General features: G+C 39.6%; 1 protein-coding gene across 1 annotated transcript in view; it reads right to left on the reverse strand.

Moving 5' to 3' along the window:
* Positions 1-20,706, reverse strand: part of RABGAP1L (RAB GTPase activating protein 1 like) — a 196,453-nt gene that overhangs the window by 124,891 nt on the left and 50,856 nt on the right. The gene's annotated exons all lie outside the window — the stretch shown is intronic.

Raw genomic sequence — 20,706 nt, forward strand, 5'->3', positions numbered from 1 at the left:
CTGAGAGACACTGTCCTTCAGTGTTACTACTCTGAAGATGCCTGCCACAGTTGCTGGCGAAACGTCAGGAAAGAAAATTCCAAGACCACGGTTACACAGCCCGGATAACCTACAAGAACCAATGAACTCTGACCGTGAAAGCCTTCGACAATATTTTGAACAATGAGCATGCTCAGTCCTCACTGGACTTTCAGAGGGAAAGAGTTTGTTTTTGTTTTAATTAGAAACTAGCATTGTTCCACATACTTAGCAATCCCCCAAGTATACATCAACACCTGCCTCATTGCAGAGTCGCTGCCATCATTACTGGCCACTTGAACATCAAGTCTGTTATTGGATGTCAGACAGACAACCTTTATTCGGTATATAACCAGCAAAGTTACAAAAAGTCCCTAATCCTAATACACTGGTAAATCTAACCCGCCATCCAAATACAGTGGATGGAATACAACACCCCACAGTAAAATTTAAAACTAATATAGGTATAAAATGCACATACAAACCCCATCCAATCGCCTAGGTAATAACCTAGTCTGTTATTGGAGGAAACAAGCAGGGGACAGGGAGCCACAAGTAATCACACATAGAAATCCCAGCCCCCATATCTCCCCCTCTGTAAATTCTCAGGGGACTTAACATGCCAATTTTCTTATTACCACCTGGTTTCTTTTTCCTTTGCTTCTGAACTGCTCTCAACATTCCATGCCTCCTGAAGCATGCTCAGTCTTCATCAGACCATTTGGATTTTTTTTTACTGTTAATTTACAGTCATATTGTTCTGCATACCTAGAGAGTCCTTTGAGTGTGTAGAAATCCCTTCCTTTTCTGTGGATGGCTTGGCTTTGTTGCTTTCATGATTGGCATGAGACACTCCCTTTACTATAAATATTGTAACAATAGCCGAGCTTTTTTTGTGATTTCATAAATGTCCCTCTGCTCCATACAGATACACTTAGTTTAATACAGTCACTAAAATGCAATAATAAAGATAGCTGAGACAAGCAGAAACCTCGGGTACCCTGAAAAAACCAAATATGAGATGCCGCACCAGACAGATCAGCCAGCTACCACTAACAGGACATGAGCACGACTACCCGACCTGGGGGGAGGGGGGAGTACAAACTTGTAATGCCTCCCACAAGTATACCACAAGCCCACTGAATACACACAATCTCATAAGTTTCTATTTTAAATTCTGAAGCTACATTTTCTACATTTCTGAAATTATATCATGGCCCATATTGGGGCTTTTCTACCATGTCCCAAAGCACTGCCTCCCAGTTTTAACATCACGGCCAGCCTGAAGAGGAGGTAATGTTGCTGTTATATGACATTTTGGATTATCCTAAGGTACTATCTTATCAGTATTTTTGTTTTCCCCCCCCCCCATTTTAATGGGCCAATGCAAACATTTTGTAAACAGACTGATCATAATAAAGCTTTATTTTTCTGTTCTTTTTCATTGCAAAATCATGAATGATCTCCCCAAACCCAATATTTCTTAATAGGTGGCTTAACCATTTGTGTCCCACAGGAAAATGGCTGCAGTTTTTGACAAGAAGTAGCTTTCTTTTATTACCTTCAGCTTCCGTCAAAGTCATTGGCAGTTTGCAAATAAATCTGTAGGGCTTTGCACGCTTCAGTGAAAAGCAGTTGCAACTTTTGGGGGGCATCTTATTTAGTAAGGAAGTGGAGGTAGTTCAGATTGTTTTTCCAAAGTAGAGTTGAAGGATTTCAGGGGAAACATGTCACAAGAAACATTCTCAGAAAGATCTGTAGCTTCTTCCTGTTCTCTGGTATTACCTTTCTTTTGAAACCATGAGACTGGAGCTGCATCTATTGCTGCTAGAGTTGTCAACTATGGCTTTGGAAATTCCTGGAGATTTGGGGGTGGAGTCTGGGGAGGGAAGTGTTTGAGGGAAGGGAAGAAGCTCAGCAGTGTGTAATGCCTTGGAGTCTACCCCCTAAAGCTGCCATTTTCTCCAGGGGAACTGATCTCTGTAGACTGGAGATCAGTTTTAATGCTGGGAGAACTCCAGCCTCCACCTGGAGGTTGGCAACCTTGATATAGACACTGTGGCAGTAAAGAAGAAAAGTTCAGGTAAAATTACAGTTAGGAAAGATTTGGGCTTGAAATAAGTGGGGCAGGGAGTTGGCTGAGATAAAACAAAAGAAATACAAATCAAGAGAGCAACTTGTGAAAATGGACTGAGAGAGCCAGTTCAGTTCAATTCTAAAACTTCCTTAATGTGCAGAACATCAGCCTCAAATATATGGCCAATAAATCTTTTTTTTTCTAGCTTCAACTTGAAAATTAGGTTTAGTTTTTAGCTTCTAAGCTATGTGTTTTAATATTGATGTATTTATATGGCTATTGCATTCATTTGGTTGGAAGCCACCCTCAGCCTGGCTGTGCCGGAGAGGGCAGGGTATAAACTTAATAAATAATCAGTAATAATAATAATAAAACAATATATTATGGCAAGCCACTTTTAATTCACCTGAAATAGAATCAGGCCTGATTGTTTCCATACTTGTTCTTCTACTTGTGAAAAGTATGGAATAAGCTAATAGAAAGCTGATATGGCAGAATGGACTGCATTACTTCAGAAAAAACACGAAAGTTCACGGAGACTTGTATTTTTAATGGTCTCATATGTTTAAAAAAACCTCTGTACAAATATACTACAGATGGACAGAACCCACATGATTCTCTTTTTCCCCTTGGATAATAATGCAGCAAAACCTTTGAAAGAGAAATCCTTCCTGCCCACTCTTCTGACATGCAGCTTTTTCAAAAAAAGCTACTTGATAAACCAAGCAGAATACTTCTTCTGTTACCTATGTAGCTGTATTAACATAATATGCTACAGCATATTCTACATGCTACCCTTTTTAATTAGCTATTTTGAGGCTAACCTAATTCGAGTCCTTCAGCTCATTTCCAGCTGTTTCAGATGCATTCCTTTTCCTGGAAACCTCTAATTGATTGTGTGGTTAGAACTGGCTTTTGAATGCTATGCAAATGTGCATTATCAGAAAAAAAAGGATTCAGAAAACAGGAAGAAAATATTTTTAAAGCATATCTAGAACTATTGCTAGTTCTGGACACTATTGTAAGATGACAAGCTGAATAAAATTCACAGTGGTAGCCGTGTTAGTCTGTCTGCAGTAGTAGAAAAGGGCAAGAGTCCAGTAGCACCTTAAAGACTAACAAAAATATTTTCTGGTAGGGTATGAGCTTTCGTGAGCCACAGCTCACTTCTTCAGATACAGATAGAATAAAGTTTGTTTTATAGCAGTAAAATAAGAGATTAAGATTAAGTACCGCTAAAGTCAGTTTCAGGTAGCCAGCTAAAGGTTGACTCAGCCTTCCATCTTTCCGAGGTCAGTAAAATGAGTACCCAGTTTGCTGGGGGTAAAGTGTGGATGACTGGAAAAGGCAATAGCAAACCACCCCGTTAATATAGTCTGCCTAGTAAACGTCGGGATGTGACGTCACCCCATGGGTCGGTGCTTGCACAGGGGACTACCTTTACCTTTAAAAATATCAACAAATCAAAACTAGTCCAGAAAGAATACCAGTAAGTTCCATGTGGCATCAATTCTTATAAAATTCCGCAGAGCTCTGGCATTTCTCAATATACACAGCATGCTCTCTGAGACACAGAAAGCAAAAGATCCCTCTGTGCTAAAACACCATGAATCTGCAGTAGCACAAGGGACTTTGTTTGATTGATCCCAATTATCATGTCTTTCTGTAAAGAAAATATTACCAAGCAAGAGCATGTAAAACCAACTCAATCAAATTATGAGCAACTGCAAGGATAGGAAACATATTTAGTATCCAGGACCATGACAGGATATACTTTTCCATATTTTCATGTAGGCTTGTTAATGCAGTACCAGACAGGGCCTGTCCTTGCTCTTCTGGCTCTATTGATTCATTAGCTCATGCCCTCTTGGAATGCCGCTTTTTTGAGGAACTTCGATCACGTTATATCTCTCCCCTTTTATCATATAAATCTAATGCCTCTGTGTCAGACATAATGCCTTTTTTATTAAGTGACAGGGATCCCAAGGCTACATTGTCAGTGGCAAGATTTATTTCAGTCCTTATATCCCTCAAACATTAGATTTACACTGCTCAAGATCAATGGATCAAGGAGCTTCTAGGAGATAATGGTTAATGCAGTAGGTATCAGGCCTCAAGGAGTAAACTTGAGTCTCAGCATGAAAACTGGATGATTAATGAAGTAAGTAAATAAATAAATAAATGAGACAACTGATGCCATAAGCTGTGTTTTCCACAATGTCTAAGGGGCCTTTCACACTTGAGAAACCATCTGTGCCATGCTGGAAAGTATACCAAGTCTCCTAAGGCAAGCTGAGCTATAAAGCCAGCTGAGCAAAAACAGAGGTTATCCAATCCCATACTCTTCGTGGCATGAATTTAAAAGTGTGTACCTTTTTCAGTTCCACTCTAGTTTTTCCAGACTGGATTTCCTTAACCCCGTGAAAACTAAAGATTTACTTGTGGTGGCAGAAAGTGACGTCAAGTCGCAGCCACTTTATGGTGATCCCATAGGGTTGTCAAGGCAAGAGACAAACAGAGGTGGTTTAACACTGCCTACCTGGACTTCTTTGGTGGTCTCCCACCCAAGTACTAACCAGGGCCGACCCTGCTTAGCTTCTGAGATCTGATGTGATTGGGCTTGCACACAGTGCAAACAAAGATTCTAAATAAGCCAAGAGGCTCCACAAAACTTTGAAGTTTCAAATGTGTTAACACTAGTGGCATAGTGGTTAGACAACCATTCTAAGACATAGGAAACCCAGGTTCAAATACTAATTCAGCCATGATATTCACTAGGTGACCTTGGGCCTGTCTCCCTCTTTCAGCCTAACCTACTTCACAGAGTTCTCCTAAGGACAAAATGGGAGGGAGGGGAGAATATTTGAGATCAGATAAGCAAGTAGCAGCCAGGAAGTCAAGAAATCTCACCAGCCTGACCCTCACCAAAGAGACTGCTAAGATAAAAAGAGAAGATGCAATGCTGAGTTCTTGGAGCACCTAAAAGACTGAGACATGGGTCAGGTATAGTGACAACCCAATGGATGAATGAGTCTGTGGAAACCTCAGGTATGCACACTGTCATCCTTCACACACAGCTCAAAAATTAAACACACCTGCTTTTTCAGTAAAACAGTTCACTGTTTCATCTGAACAAAAGCTGTTCAGAAGATTTTCATGCCACCTCTCTAGGGTACCTAGCCAAGATGGCTTACAATATAAAAAAAAACATAAAAACACTGAAAATTAACATCCAGCATTAAAAGCCAAGCCAGAGCACAAAACACTGAACTACTTAAAATGAATTTAACAGTTATGAGCTAAAAGCACTATAAAAATGGTGTAAAAAACAACAAACTGTACTTTGATCTCATCCCTCCAAACCTGGATCAAACTGTACTTTGGAAACCTGATTTGGAGGGAAGAGAACAAATAATTTGTGGCTTATGCAAACCACAAATTGCTTTGTTGGAAGTGAAGCTGACACTTGTTGTGGCAAATCACTTTTTGATCTCAAAGTCTTTGATGTTCTAATGTGGAGGTAATCGCTGCTTGTTGTATGGATGGAAGAGCTGAAAAGGAATTGAGTCAATTCTCCTCTATGGAGTTTTCAAGGGGGGGAAATTCCATATCTGCGTTGGGTTGGGTGGATGAGTCAGACCACTGTATCAAATCCTGCTGAGAAGAATCCATCAACTTGCATTCATGGGATCTATCAATGCCAATCAAAAGGTTACGGTTTTGTGGCTTCATTATCAAAAGAGTTGGAATGAAATTATCAAAAACCCGAACCAGGAAAATTCCTTTGGTGTGCAAAAACTGTTTCTGACACAGCAATAACAACGGAATCCTAGGGCTACCAAAGGTGAGCAGAACTCTTTGTGCTTGGTTCAAGTTGTTAAGGCGCTCTACTAAAGTTAAGTCAGTTAAGAAAAATCTCTCACCAAGCGATGTGATGGCCAATGTCTATATACAATAAAATTTTCATTCAACTGCTTTGTTGTTAAAGTATTTAGTTTTTCAGCTCCATGCAGGGGAAAGGAGAAAGAGAGACAGGGCGTATGACTGAAGCTCCCACAGATTCATTTGTGTTATGACAAACCATGATTTGTTGTATATGAACCACCAGGACTCAGCAGGAACAGCACACAGCAGGCTAACTGTTGCCGCGCCTGTGCCTTTTTGCCAACTGTCTCAACAGCAATCAAAATCACTAGCTAACTGGACTGATGCATTCAGGACTCGCTGTCTAGTAAGCTACACTGTGGCACAGAATAAACCACTGGAGTCTGCCTGCCAAGCTCTGTGGCCAGGCCACAGAGCCTTACACTTGTGCAATATCATAATTTCAGTGGGGTTTGCAAAGAGAGTAATTCATGGAGAAGTGCCTGTGTGCCGAGCAGTTAAAGAGCAGCATTTATCATTATTATTCATGCCTTAATTACCTTTCTCCCACACCATCTGAGGCCAGCTATTTTTAAAGAGCTCCTCTCTACAGTAATGCTGTAATTACCTCCCCCCAAAATAGATTGTGCTCATCCCTTCTTATGCAACTCGGCACATTTGAATTTACAAATATATCTCTATGGAGACCTCATTATGTTCTTTATCTCACATACGTGAACTCAAAATACGCAGAAACACTTAGAAAGGATCACAGATTAAGATAAAAACAATGTTTTTTTTAGTTTAAAATAATTTGAAATATATAGTGCAAAATATATAGTGTTCGTCTGAGTGGGGCATTTTTGCCTCGCACTTTTTGAAAAGGCTTCTTTGCGCCATTATGCTGCACTCTCTCAACTGTTTGTGGTGAAGAGTGGGTCTCAATTTATCCAAATATCTTCAGAAAACAGTAGCATTGTGTTGAGGTAAGACTGAAAGAACCTAATCTGTTGGCGGCAAAAAAGGAACTGAGGGGAGGGTACTGTTGGCTAGGTGACCGTTGGAAGGGAAACGGTCAGAAAGGGCATGAGACGGCTCTAGCGCCCTCGAAGGGTTAAAGCTGGAAAAAAAAGTCTGAGGCAGTCCTGCACATGCGCAGTCCCCCAATGTGGGACTGCACAGAAGAATGAAGATGAACAATCAGTCACTTAGTTATGAAAGAACTCTTACAGTAATTAATATCTCAGATCCCTTGATTTCTTGAAATTAACTGTTTTTAAATAATATTAATTAATTTGAACCTCATAGAATTATAATATTTTTAGTATAATTAGTAGTATAAATCAGGTAGTTAATGTCAATTAGTAAAAAATATACCTGTGGTTAGATTAGGTTAAAATTAATTAGTTTGGATTACTCACTGTGCACTCAAATGTTTAGCAAGGGGAAATATATAACTGAAAGCAAGGCTCAATAGGATTATTGCATTAAGGGCAGACTTAGTTGTAGGGGTCTATTATGAGTCGGTGCTGAAGACTCCGTCCACCAGATAGCATTACTGAAGCGTTTACTCAGGGATCTCTTCTGTCAGTCTATAGGTTGGTTGGACTTCGTAGAGAAGCAGGAAGTTGGGGGGGCAATCATACCAGTCACGGTGTTTCTTGAGGGGAAAGACTGGCAGACCTGCACTTTTTAGGACTCCAAACACTTGCTTTCCCGGACCTTTTACTCCTCCAAACTGTCTGACTTCACCAGGCAAACCCTCATTATCAGGCGGATGTCACCTCCGCACCCACACTCACTTTACTGAGTCCCAGCCAACACAAACGCTGCCACGCGGGCCAATCAAACCAGTGACCCCAGCCGCCATGATATTCTTTGGTCTCTCCCAATTATGCCACCGTGTTCCAGCCCCACTGCTTCACAATGTTTCTCAAGCAATTTGGCTTCAATTCTCACCCTCGCTGTGGTTCTCCTTCCTCTCCTGAATTTTCCACTCTTATTTAAAAATATTTGTAATCCACTCCGGAAGGCACAATTCCAAAGTGTCAGAGAGCTCTTTAAAAAAAAAAAATAGCTTCCTTTTCCACAGATTACTTCTCCCCCCCCTCCCATTGCCTCAATGGCTTAGTTTCGATTTCTCCTCCGTTCCTCTGCCCCTCAAGCCGATGGACTCAAAGGCAAAAGAAAGCTCCACTCACAACGTCCTTGGTACGGAAGACAAACTTCAAAAGCTGCTTCAGCCAGGTATGCCATGGGATGAATTCAGTTTGTTGTTAAGCCTGGGCACGGATCCTTTAAAGGAAAAAATATATAGAGAAAGGGACAGCGGGAAGGAGGGGGGAGGAGAATGGTGGGATTTAGACCAGCTTGGGAAATCCCGGCCCTCAGACAGCTTCGACCGGTGCCTGGCTCAGGGTCAGGCACCCAGTACTCGAGGGTCCCAATCTAATGGGGGGAAGTTCAGATCTGAGATTCTGAGCTTCCCAAGTCTCCACACCACCTGGAGACACACACCCCCTAGCTTAGAGGAGTTGAGGGCAGTCAGACGAGGCTGTCCTGCCTGTTGGCCATGTTCCCGTGGAAAAAAACAAAGTGTGCTTATACTGAAATCATTTATTGTTATGCCTCTTGGTGTTTTTATGCAACTTTTGATATTCATGATGATTGTTCTTGAAATAAATGTATTTCCCATTGTAATTCTGTAGGATAGCTCCCTTTGCAATTTATGATTAAGGTCAGAGTGATTAGTCAACTTCTATTGATTAGTATATTCCTGAATGTGGCATTTTGTTTGATGGCATAAGCAAAAATTAATCTATATTATTGATACTTGAGAGTTTTGTGTGCTCATGCCCTTCAATACCCATCAACTTCACTTAACTATACAAGCATATCTGTGCTGGTCTGAACTCAAAGTACTGTCTAATATTATGATTCATCACAAAGAGTTTTCCCAAGCTTTCTAACTTCTAAGACCATTTTCAGCATTGATCTATCTGCTGACAAACCTCTTCAAGTCTGCCACTTGAAGTTTGTCCCTGGGCAAATTCCAGTTTGTTGCTAATGATTCTGGGTTGCATAGCTAAAATCAATAGTGGAGAGCAACTGCTTATCAGGCAACATGTCCATTACTAGTCCTCTTCGCTGAAGAATCCCTGTGTGAGGAGGTGATGAGCTGGGAGTCCCCTCTGGGGCTGCAGCGCCCTCCATAATTCCACTTCCCTGCAAAAGTCAGCCTCAGTAAATCCGAGGGAAGAATTTCTGTCACCCCATTTGCCTTCTTTATTGGCTCTCCGCTTGGTTGATGTCTCTTACTTGTCAGAGAACATCCATCCACCCACCTCCTCCTTGGCTGTCTGAGCTCCTTTTACAAGCTCCACCTTGTAATGGTGTAGGCCCAGGGACAGCCCCTGCTTCATAACAGCAAGTGATATCATCTGAGAAACTCCCTGGGAAAGCTCTACCCTTGTGAATGGGAAAATCCCCAGCCCTCTCCCAGGGGAACAAGATGCAACTTGCCTCATCAGAGGTGATCAGCTAACACTGAAATCCCCACTGGCTCTCCCAAGGAAATGAGACCCAGCTAGCCTCAGAGGTAATCATATCCCCCATTTCCCTCCCCTTGCCAGCTGGGTGGGAGCAGCCTCTTGGGGATGGAGATAGGGCCAGGCCTCTCTGCCAACTGGGCTCATCCCACAAGCCCACACTCTCTTGAGAAGTGGATACAGAGTGGATCTTCATTGCCCCCAACACTTCTTGGGTGAGTCTGGGAGATTAGCAGCAGACTACAGATGTCCTGGTAAATTTCCAAGGAAGCCCATGGTTCTTGAGTGTATTTCAAAGCAGTCACAAACGTAGCTGTCCAAGGTCCTGAACTCAGATTCCCATTTATAAATTAATATCAGAGAGTGAGGTAGTATATCGAAGCACCATTCCAATATAACTTGTGAAGTACTGGAGAACTTGTCAATTACGTCATGGCAAGAAGCCTGAAACATGAACAGGGAAGAGAAACTAACAGAGCCCTTGCTTTTGGGCAGAGAAAAACTTATATTCCTCCCTTGTACTCAGGCTGAAAATGTTTAAAAGTCTCACCTGCCTACCCCACCCTTTCTGGGCAAATTCTCAAAGGATGAGAACAACAGAGCATTTACAAAAATATCAAAGATTTATTATGACACTAAACGGAGTAAGTATGTCAGAAAGTTAAAGCAACATTAATAGGATTAGCAAATTTTTCACTTATTTAAAACAGGGTTATTATAAATGCCAGTCACCTTTAATTGAAATCACACATTAGCAAATGTATTCATATTACTAAAAAAGCCTAATTTTTAGAACATTTAAAGTGAATAATCCCTCTTAATGGTAGATCAATGTCATTTCCAGTCATCAGCTAGTAATACATAGAAGAGTTTGAATTCTTCTTTAAGAACTCTACCTTTATATTCTGCTTTTCCTTTTTTAAAAAGCCATCCTCATACAAACAAAAAAATAACAAAACAGAGTTTACAATATAATAACCATTTGAAATTCTCTAACATATCTAGAAATCAACAGGAAACTTAGCATCCTACTTTCTGTTGGTGGCATCAACTGGGTTATCTGAATACTCAGCATGAACACCAGATTCCAAACCTTATTTTTTAAGGCTACTGGAGTTACGTTTTCCTAGATTTGTTTTAGGGAATAAGTAGGAGAAGGAAATGCTGAACACACCCAGCATCCAAATGCTTGATCCTATAGGGCATCATTTCAAAGCTTTTATCATAGATTAAAAACTGTTACTATGAGGTTCATAAAGCATGTAAAGTGCATATTTGCTTTTTTAAATAGTGCCATTATTTACCCCCAAAAGATCAAAAGCTGGGGTCAGTACAAGTTTTGTATCTTTTATACTCCCCCAGGGATGATGAATGAGTTACTGAAAAGTCATTTTTATGCTCATGAATATTCTAGCTACTGAGAATTAAACTCTCAGCACAACGTAACTCAAACAGAAGGGAATGGAAATTCATAATGGGAAGGAAACCAAGAAAAGAAGGTGGTATTATCACTGTGGTAATCCACTGTTTAGCTATGCACATTATATGTGTGCACATGTTTCTGTACTAGAAGTGTGGGTGGACAGAGTATGACGTCTGGGAACAGGCATGGAACTGCAAACAAAATGTATGTATTGCACTTGTAACCCCTCACTTAGCATGTTTATTTATTTATTGAATTAAATATTTATATCCTGCCTTTACTTGTGGTTCAAGGTGGCTTACAAATTATGAAAGTGTTAATAAACAGAATTCACACAATCACCATATGGTAATACTGGAGTTACAAAAAGACCAGCCTTCTTACAAATTCTAGCAAAGAACATTTGCTTTACTGGTAATTCCAAATCAAGGAACCAAATCTGACAATTGCTGCACAACAATTTTAGGTTTACTGTTTACCATTTTATTCATAAAAAAACAACGTCACTCTAACAAGCTCTACAAATGTGCAATGTCAGATTTATCTCCTACAATTTTCATAGACACAGCACATTTGGCTATTACTTGGCAGGTGTTTTATACAAGCTACAGTTACACAGACTATCATAACAATTTAATCCCTAACCTGACAGGTTTAACCTCCAGTCAACAGGTTTAATTAAAATAATCCCCTAAATAATCAGTCATCTGTATTTTTTATTTTTTTTCCCTTCACTTTTCTGTCTTTAATTAGATTTTATCTAAGTAAACCAAGTAACAGGGGAAGGTAGCATACAAAAGAAAATGTACGGCTTACTAGGCAAAAGTACACTTGTTCAAAGGACACAAAGCTCTCTCTCAGGTTTCAAGAAAATTAATTTCAGGAAGGAGGAGAGCTAAAAATAGTTTTATAAGTTCCCATGGTGTTACCAGAAGCTACAATCACACACGCGTTTTGCTAAAAAAATATACGAACAAGGAAACCCTACAACTGGAAAGAGTTTTACCACTGTAATGCTCTGCTCACTTCCACCATTGTTTCTGGGCTTCCTAATCCTTAGTCTTCCTATCTCCCAGGACCTATCCCCAGTCTTCAACTACGTTACAAAGCTTCTCTAGACTCAAGGTTTCTCTCTCTGCCAGCCAGATCTTCTCTTCTCTCACCAAACTTAGATTGCTACCATGGCCATTTGTCCTGTTTCATAGAAAAGAGTCCTACTGTATATTGATCTGTCCTGTCTAGTAGAAATCAATATAACATTGGACTCCAAAAATCCAGCCATACATGGAGGCAGTAAAAACGGACATAAAGTTGTCCAACAGACCAAGGCTGCAAACATATACACCTGGGAATAAGCAATGGGGCTTACACAGTGGGACATAGGTATACACAGGATTCTGTAGCAAGATGCTGAACTTGTCTTGAAGCTGATGCAGCAGCAAGCAGGGCTGTCCTTGGCAATGTCAGTGCAGCATCTTGAGTGTGAACAGTTTTGTACTGCTTGCTCCCCATAAAAATATGCTTGTGCCCTGCCCATGCATCTGCAATGACCTGTTGTGCAGACTGCTGGAGAATGCCACTGTCTTAATCAGTATTTTCCCCCTTCAATTCCTTCCAGAGTTCAAAGCAACTTAAAAGTACGTTTAAAGTATTTACATGCCTCCTCATTTCCTTAGACTCAAGGCAGCTAATGGTGCAACAAACTGCAAGATCACAAAAGCATAAGAGTCCATTAACAAATAAAAACTATGAACAAATTAAAAAGGCCCAGACCCAGTAAAATCTGCCAAAGCAGTTCAACCTCCACCAAATGTCCTGAAATAGAAATGTCTTGTGCACCTTCCTAATGTTGGTAGTGATTATTAAAAATTATTTCCCATTACTTCTTTCTTAAGTCCCTTCCATCCAATTATTCAATTTTATTACCCCTTTCTTTAACTTGTAGTCATCATTCTCACAGAATCTAACCAGGCCTTCCAAAGTTCTAAGATATTTTTCCCTTCCCCTTTGCTTTCTTGAATATATCCTTTTCTTCCCTCTCTTCTGCTAGTTGCCTGAACCCAGCGAAGATTTGACTATTGCTTTCTTAATAACTTTCCACTAAAGCCCTCCCATAGTTCCCCATATTAACCTAGTTTCTTCATACCTTATTCCGTATTCTTGAATTATCAGACTGCAAGCATTCTGATAATTTTGTTCCAGGAGTTGGAATATCTTTGAAAATTTCAGAAAACACCATATTGTGCAGTTCTGTTCACCGATGTGGTATCATTAATACAAGACATACAATATACAACTGTCTGAAATTATGAACAAGCTGAAGACCTATTAATAAAAGAGTTCAATACCAAGTCTCCTGTAATAAAATCAAATTAATTGCTTCCTGATGTTTTTAATTATTGCTGGCATCAATAAATCCCTTCATTGGTCAGAACATTAACGTTTTTATTTAGTCATTTACAGATCCAGTCTTCAGATACCAAATAAGGAAAGCCTCCTGAAGCAAATCCGGAAACAAATGAACAAATAAAACTCAGAACAAGTTAATACCTTGGAGTCTTCATATACATAAGGGTTACAGGAAGTGTTCTCTAATTCTTTCACATCTGGAATGTGTGTGCGCATTCAGAAGCTTCTGGCATGTCACCTATTTTGTTATTCATTGATAAAAAACCAAATTCACTAGGCACTGTACGTTAATGGACCATCAACTAAAAGATGTTACATAATATATAGTAAAATCACAAATATTCAGGATAAAATACAAATTCAAACATTTAAAACCATAAACATTACTAAAATAATCAATACAGAAAACTCATAGGCACTGTACAAAAATTAAAACTAAAGACACACTGTATAGTGACTTCTAAAGGTGCAAGCATGGGAAAGGAAACAGTGTTATAATTAATGGCCATAGTACAGGCCTTGACAAATCCCAGGTGCCAAGGCGCCTAGATGTTTCATTGTGCTGCCTAGTATGTTCATCAGTCATTTATTGTAAGTGCCTCCTGGTGATTCTCTGTGAAAGTACAAGGCTTATTTGGGTGAGGGACAGAGGTCAGCTTTTGTTAGGACAACCAGGGTTACCCCCATATTTATTTATACACAGTGCTTTTGTTATCGCTTTTGAAAAAATGACAAAAAAAATTATGAGTTTAGGTTTTGTGGTAGCAATAATGAGAAAATATGGTAATTAAAATATCAAACCCAGAAGGCTGAAAAATAAGTCTGGTACCTAAATTTTTGGGGTGGCTCTTAAACCTGAAGCCTGCCACAGACTAGAACCAGGATGTTTGCCACCTTTTTTCCTTGTCCACCTCACTGTCCAAGCGCATTTAAGTGGCTGTGCTGCACAGCAGGCAGCATTTCTGAAACAGCAGCCAACACCCTGCAACACTTCCACTGTTCAAAGAGGGCGGAACAAGGACCTCAGAACTAAAGACAGATCAGTCAGCTATCAATGTTAGCAAGCAAGAAGAGACATCTGTTGCCTCACATATGCCACCCAGGTCTGCCACTCAGTCAACCGATCCTGTTGGAAGTACTGTACCACACTGGCTTTCTTGGGGTGACTGCTGCAGACTCACGCAAGCCCAGCTGCTTGCTAGTGTTCATGTATGTCACACAGTATCAAGTTGCCCACTGGTTGCTGCCAGGGCTGGCCCTAATCAGTCCTCCCTCAAAGGCCAAAACTGTCCTGAAATGGGCCCTGCCCCCTCCCCCTGCCTTTTACTGAAGGCAAGGCTTGAAGCCTGGCAATACTGTTGTGGTTGCCTAGCAATGGCCACTGAGGGCATTTGTTTCTTAACGCTACAGGCACTGCTTCTATTTGGAAGGTTTTTAACTGCTGCAATTTTTTGGTTTGTTTTTAGATTTCAGATTTTTCTGCAAAACTAGAGAATTTTTCAGTTTTGTGGAAAGATCTGTCTTTTCTGTTCATGGTTCCAATCTCCGGATTATATAGATACTTAAATCTGGAGATTAGAACCATGAAAATAAAAGACAAATCTTAGGCATGTTGAGATTTAGATATACTGAAAATGCCTATTGTATACTATAGACATATGCAACATATTTTCAAGAACATTTTTATTTTTAAATGCAAATAATTTTGGCAACAACTATTATGCTATAACATGTTTGATGATAAACTTAACATTGAAGGCACTGAACTCTCAATTAAAGAATTAACTAGATATCCAAATATGCTAGTAGTCCCATTACAGCCGTAAGTGACTGGTTCTTCATTGGCAAAAATTAATATAGATGTGAGAAGGCTACATAGAAATGCAACAAATTGCAGCTCTCTTTAGGCAGCTTCCCTTTCGACCCACGAATGCCCTATCCAGTTACTCCTGCAAAACAGCTGGCACAGCCCCATGTAACTCAATGGGAGAATTTCACAGGGTGGGGGAGGTTTAAATGCTGTTTTAATTTTTTTTTCTGGCCAGGAAACTTCTCAGGAGGCAGTGTGGTGGTTCCGTTCCCAGCCGTGACCTGCCTACCCCCTCATCCAGAATGGGCTGTAAGACATTAATACTTCCAAATTCAATAAATATGACAAATCATGCTGTGTTTAAAATTATGCATTTTTGTTGTTAAAGCAGTAAAATAAATTTTGGTGTGATAGGAAAGTATTATATATATTTCAATTTTTCCCAACATAGGTAACCAGCTTAAAGACCAAGCTTAATAGATAAAATGAACAGAGAGAGAGAGATTGTTGTATAGCTATTACACATCTAAGTTTAAAAATCCAGTCCATTCTCAATGTCAATAAAACATCCGTCATTCATTAAGATATCAATAACAATGAAGTCTAAACTGAGGACCACCCCAACTGTGACTTTTGTTCTTAAAATTAGTAAAAGTAGCAATTAAGTCCTTTGAAAGTAGAAATCAAAACTGTAATATTCTGTATGTGATGTTTGTTTAAAAAAATAGCTTTCAAATCAAGTGGCTCCCCTCCCCCCACCCACACAAAGAATGCCCTTGTGAACACACTCATCCCCTGTGGGATATAAAGCCAAGAACAACTGGAGCAATGAAAATGTTGTGCCCTTGCTAATTCACTGTTCTCAATGACCCAGTCATTTTAACACGTTTGTGCCCAAACACATAGTTAGTCTTACCCCAAATGCTACTGCAAATCAAGCCAGAATACAGGATTCAGTGAGAACATTACCAGAATGGATCATGCAAAAATGGTTGGTATGCATACAGTTTTAAAACAATACAGTAAAGCTTAAAACTAATCAACAGAAAGTTAGTATGGCATTAGGGCCAGACACTTCAATGCTGTCTTTTAGAAGAAATAATGACAATACTCCTCAGGAAAACACTGACCACCTGTCTGAGGAGTAACCTGTAGAGGGACTTGGGAGTAGGGTTTGCTCATTTGTGATATTATGGAGTTTTTCTGGTCACTCCTGGTTGAATTCATGTTTTAAGTAAAGGATTTTAAAATGTAAAACACTATGTATTATTCTGTGAAGATTCAATGCCTAAAGATGCTTTAAAACCGTTTTTGCTGGGAAGCAAAACAGAAACAAAATGCCTGTCTAAAATTTCACAAATTATACAGAGCAAACCCAGATCTTCCACTAAACCAGCCATTCCTGGCTCCACAACCAGTCTCTACAGGGTTCAGCTACATGCTACACAGTCCTTGCATCATCTCTGGGTTCACCACAAGAACTTTCTATCTGCTAGTAAAGATAGACATTTTTTCATAAATTTTGAAGCCTTGGAAAAGAACCATTTTCCCTTTTTTGAAAATGACAGATTTGGGAAGAAACTGAAATATATGCAATACTAACTTTCCTATCAAACCTAAACCTATTTTGCTACTTTCATAACATAAAGCACATAATGTACACCCAATAATAAAGCAATAGAGACCTACACACTGTTGTACCGTATGCTGTTTTAGCATGCTGCCTTCAGGATTTTTTCAGTGTTTGCCACAGTTTCTCAATGTTCCCAGTGGAAATATTAAATACAATACAATTTGAATGAGTAACAGTTCGTCTGAAAAAGTATTTCACTAGATCTAAAGAAAAAAATATTTCATAGTAGTTTTTCCCCCTCAGTGCCCCCTAAGGTTTTCCAACTTTTCAATTGTAAAAATTGGGGGGGGGGGTCCTCAGAGAAAAACAGGGGGGAAGTTTTTCTAAATTGTTCTGGGATTTGTCCCTAGCTGTCATATAAGAACATAAGAAAGGCCATGCTGGATCGGACCAAGTCCATCAAGTCCAGCAGTCTGTTCACACAGTGACCTACCAGGTGCCTCTAGGAAGTCCACAAACAAGACGACTGCAGCAGCATTGTCCTGCCTGTGTTCCAAAGCATATAATAGGCATGCTCCTCTGATCCTGGAGAGAATAGGTATGCATCATAACTAGTATCCATTTTTACTAATAGCCATGAATTCCATGAACATGTCCACTCCTCTCTTAAAGCCTTCCAAGTTGGCAGCCATCACCACACATCCTGGGGCAGGGAGTTCCACAATTTAACTATGTGTTGTTTGAAGAAATACTTCCTTTTATATGTTTTCAATCTCTCACCCTCCAGCTTCAGCAGATGACCCCATTTATGAGAGAGGGAGAAAAGCTTCTCCCTGTCCACTCTCTCCATACCATGCATAATTTTATAGACGTCTATCATGTCTCCCCTTAACCGCCTTCTTTCCTAGCTAAACAGCTCTAAGAGTTTTAACCGCTCCTCATAGGGCAGTTGCTCTAGTCCCCTGATCATTTTCGTTGCTCTTTTCTGCACCTTATCAAGCTCTGCAATATCCTTTTTTAGATGTGGTGACCAGAACTGTACACAGTATTCCAAGCGTGGTCTCACCACAGATTTGTACAAGGGCAGTATGATGGCAGCAGTTTTATTCTCTATTTCTTGTCTAATTATGGCCAGCATGGTCATAAAATCTCTAGCTGCAGGATTCCTGCTGGAAGTTCAGTTTCTAGGCATGCAGGGGCCCAATCCAGAGCACAGGGAAAGGGTGTTTAAAGCCTGACCTAAAACATTTTCATTTCATTATCCTGACTTGAAACATTGGGGGGGGGGGGGCTCCAGATGTACTTATGGCACATCTGCAGATCTCCCAAATAGGGCAGAGTGCCCTAGGGCTATTTCAGGTTGTGAAATATCATGGGAGGGTTTGCTCACATGCTGTGCTCCTACCAAACAGGGACCCATGTGCATGTGAAGCAAGTTCTCAGCAGGAAAACAGCACTGCACACCCTTGACAAAAAGACACAACTTGCAGTTAAGTGCTAGAACTCAGGCATTTGTCACATTTTCTCAGGAAAAATATATGCAAGTTTTTTTAGTAAGCGTAACACCTTTCTGCTAGTCCAGCATCCACCTGGTTTTGCCTTTAAAAGCACATAAATAAGCCCTACTTGAAGACCAGTTAGCATTTATCTGTTCATAGTAAAAGTATCACACACACACGCACACACACTAAACTACAGAGCTCTGAAGGCAAATTAAGTAGCCAATACTTTCCCAAAAATATGCAATCAGTACAGATAACAGCCAGTGGATTTAACACTTTGATTGACTTTTGTTTGTAAATATTTTGTTCATCATATTTAAATTACAATTCTAAGTTCGAAATTATTCATAAAATGTATAAACCACTTTTCCATTAAAAATGTTCAGAGGCAGATAAAATTTAGAAGGAAACAGTATAAAACAAATTCAAATGCTAGCAGCACAGGTTTTAATTTCTTACTTCAATTTCAAAACAAAGTTGAACCTTTAAATTCTAGTAAGTAGCCTATGCATTGCATTTCATTTTTGTTTCTCAGATAAACACCTATGGATCAAACACATGGGGACTCTGTGTCTTAACATTTGTCTGAATTACTATTTCAAATTTACTTCTAAAGCTCCTACAACAACTAAGCACTTATAAGGCTCTGCCTGCAGAATTTCCATCTAAGTCATGCTGAGACAACTCTACATCTGCAAATTTTTTATTTACTTACTCCCCATGGAGACTTCCACCACTCTCCTCTCCTCCATTTTATCCCCACAGCAACCCTGTGAGGTAGGTTCGGTTGAGAGCACGTGACTGACCCAAGGTCACCCAGCAAGCTTCCACAGTAGAGTTGGGATTCGAACCTGGGTCTCCCAGATTCCTAGTCTAACACTCTACCTACTATGCTACGATGTTTAAAAATAAACATGTCCCATACTTTAACAGGTACTTATTTAAGTACTTAAATGTGAATATTTAGAAGCTAAAATAAAATATCATTTCTACCTGCAGGCCTTCCTTCTGCATAACTGTCTTCTTTGAAGCCAATGGGAAAGCCTTTAACAGAGAGCTCTCATGGACATGAGACGTTCCTTGATCTACACATGTAACCAAGGAGACCATATAAATCTTTAATCTTTTTACATTCTGCAATGTAAATGTACTCCAAGTTCTAGAGAGAACACGTATCAAAATTCAGGGCATACCAGATTCAGCTCCAGAACCAGACTGCAATACCAAGCTTCAGAACTTTCAAATAAGAAACTGCTTCTGAGGATATGCCGAATTATTTCCTTTTTCAACTGAGCAGTGCAAATAATATACCCACACACACAAAAGTACAGAAAGGTATAACACAGCTTCATTATATATTTTATCAAAAGATACATATATTACAATACTGCTGTTAAGCTAATATTTTGTCTCTGGGTTACAGCCAACAGCCAGAAACTAGCAATTGGGGCCCAAACCAGTATTTATATACTTTACTAGTAACTATGCATGTAATCCAGCCCAAACTAAACACTTGTCCACAGCACTGAATTTACTGGGAAAGATTTAAGCAGTTGCACATCTCTCTCCCACTTAAATTGATAGGACTCAGAAACACTTAATTTGGGTTGTGCCCGCTATATTTAATAAGCCTGCATAAATTCATTACAGAAGCCCAGAGAGAAGTCCCAATCCTAGATCCTTATATCTGCATATCCCCTAAAAGGCAGTTAATTACACAAGTAAATAGGAGACTAGATTCAATATTAAGATCTTTTTAACTCTTAAAAGGGTCCACTGCGTATTTAATATTTCACACAAAAAAATTATAAAGCCTATTTAAAAGGTTATTTACCCCATGTTTAACATAACTTTGGTTTAACAAAATGCAATGAAACTCCTTAAGTGCAGACTACAAAGTTGACATTTTAAGAATATACAGTATGCACCTATGGAATTCATGCAGTGAATTAACAGCTACAACAAGATTAGTACACCTGCTTTAAAAAAATAATTTTACAGTATTACTGAGAAGATAAGCCACCCTGCTGCCTTGTGTTACTGTTTATATATTATCCTCAAAGGAAAAGCATAACCCAAGAAGTTACCAAAGATTTGTGCTAATTTAATACACTAGAAAATGCAGAGTCATTTCGTTAATTTGAGTGTGCTGTTTCACTCACAGGATATAACCTTCCCCAGAATGTACCTACCGCATAATCAACCCCATGTGATTTCACTTGTTGGTTGAATAGGAGTCACACAGTGGATTTTGCCCAAAGGTTACTCAGTAAGGGCATGAGCAGTTCCCAGACCTGCATCTCTCTCTGAGTGCAAGGTCAATGGATATGTGTGAGGTAGACAATACAGGATGGATCTGTCATAAATAATGAGGGCATGGACTTCCAAAGAAGAGAAGAGAAATGAACATATTATACATGTTTCACTTGTCAAGTCATTTTCCTCCAAGGACAATGTTATCTTTACATTGCAAAAATCTTAT

This window comes from Euleptes europaea, chromosome 2, assembly GCF_029931775.1.
Source record: "Euleptes europaea isolate rEulEur1 chromosome 2, rEulEur1.hap1, whole genome shotgun sequence".
NCBI classification, from domain to species: domain Eukaryota; kingdom Metazoa; phylum Chordata; class Lepidosauria; order Squamata; family Sphaerodactylidae; genus Euleptes; species Euleptes europaea.